Here is a 1918-nt window from a genome sequence, read left to right as displayed (position 1 = left end):
ATATCAGGACTATTTTTTTTTAATTTCTAATAACATATTTGTATGACCACAGTTTCTGGAAAATCAAATATATTGTAAGATGAGTTTGCTCATCTACATATTCTTAATAAAGAATGTAATGCTGATTACTCTAATAAAGAATCTATTGAAATTTTTTTTCTCTGGTAGGAAGCTCATCTAATACAGTTATTATACAAAGTGCTTCAGTCAATCTATCTACTTATCTGTCTAGCATCTACCCATACATACACACATTTAGAAAACTGCAGATTTCTCACTGCCAATAGGCAGCTCAGATTGTTTGGAATTCTGACGTGTATCATTGTGGAAGTGAGTAAATAATAATTACCTAGTATATAAGGTTCTGACTTGCAAAGCTAACCTCATCTGCTTAGTTAGAGATTTGTGACAAGCTAACTGCATTCAGATTCTCATTATATTTTCCCCTGGAATAAAATATTTTCAATCAATTTCTTGCCACTGACATTTACTTACATATTTTTCCTGTTCTTAATAAATAAACTGTGATGCAGAATAACAAGAACAATATTAGAGTGTTCATTTTAAAATATGCTAATTTCTCAAAATACATTTAGAAATGACTCAAAGTTCGATATGTTAATTTTATCTCAAACTTATTGTAACTTAAAAGTAGTCATTTTGAGTTGTGACATTATTATGTTTTTAAAACTTTTTTTAAAATCTTGACTTAAAAAGGCTTTATATGTTGTATATTTAATTGAGCCTGAAGAATGTTAACGAGGTAAAGCATGAGAGAGAAAGAGGAAGATGAAAGAAAGAGCAATTGAGATTCAGACTATTTCCCAAGTTGCTTGTAAAAATCATTTCTGCCCATCATGTTTAGCTAATGGATAAACTTGTATTAAACTGTCCCTTTAAAGTCCTCATTTGAAATCAAAATTAGGCAAATAATTCTGTTTCCTAGTGAATCTTTTCGAACAACTGAGAAAACATCATGTGCTTCGCATGTGTGTAACTAGTATGAGAGAAGAGTGACACTTGAAATACACTGGAATTAAATTTATTGCTATTGAATATGTTAGGAGGTAAATCAGTAATAATAAACTTAAGTCCCCATTAGTTGTCTTATTATTTTAGAAATGATTTAAAGCTTATCTTAAAGGATCACTTTGCAATGTATAGACTACAATCAGAATGACACAGAGAAGATTAACAAGGCCTCTGCACAAGGATGACATGCAAATTCGTGAAGCGTTCCCTATTTTTTAGGGATATTATCCGTGAATACGGTGCTCCATTAAAAAATCATCTATATGAGACAAAAAGTCAACAATTACTCTAAAGCAAAGATGAGATGATGAGGGGACAGGGAAACTATAGACCTAGAACTGGAACAACCACAACCAATTAACGAGAATATTGACACATTATGAAAAATATAACCAATGTCGCTGAACAATTTGTGTAGAAATTGTCAAATAGGAACCTAATTTGCTGTGTAAACTTTCACTGAAAACACAACAAATCATTATTTTAAAAATTATCTTAAAATATATACTTCGTGGGGTTCGCTGATTTCATCACACACACGTCTGCTTATTGAGTCTCTCTGGGCTTGAGCTACAAAAACATAGAATAAAACAAGGTACTCTGAAATTTTGTGAAATTTTGTCTCACTGTACAGGCCAGAGACAATGATGGAAGTGTGTAAAAAATAATAAGAAAAGAACATGAACAGATGACGCAAAGAAGCAGAAATATAAATGGCCAATAAACGTGAATTAATACTCCATTAGTCTCCCGGGGCTGCTGGTACAAGTTACCACAAACTGGGTGGCTTAAAACAAAAGAAAGATATTCCTCACTGTTCTAGAAGCTCTAAATCCAAAATCAAGGTGACAGCAGGCCCATAGCTGCTTCAAAGTGCCCAGGGGAA

General features: G+C 32.4%; 1 protein-coding gene and 1 pseudogene across 3 annotated transcripts in view; one reads left to right on the top strand and one right to left on the bottom strand.

Moving 5' to 3' along the window:
• SGCZ (sarcoglycan zeta) overlaps positions 1-1918 on the bottom strand; it is a 385242-nt gene that overhangs the window by 220531 nt on the left and 162793 nt on the right. The gene's annotated exons all lie outside the window — the stretch shown is intronic.
• LOC111821713 (uncharacterized) lies at positions 1149-1248 on the top strand (annotated as a pseudogene).

Source organism: Trichechus manatus, unplaced genomic scaffold (genome assembly GCF_000243295.1).
Source record: "Trichechus manatus latirostris isolate Lorelei unplaced genomic scaffold, TriManLat1.0 scaffold00099, whole genome shotgun sequence".
Taxonomy (NCBI): domain Eukaryota; kingdom Metazoa; phylum Chordata; class Mammalia; order Sirenia; family Trichechidae; genus Trichechus; species Trichechus manatus.
The sequence above is the reverse complement of the archived record's forward strand: the minus strand, read 5'-3'. Positions and strand labels throughout refer to the sequence as shown.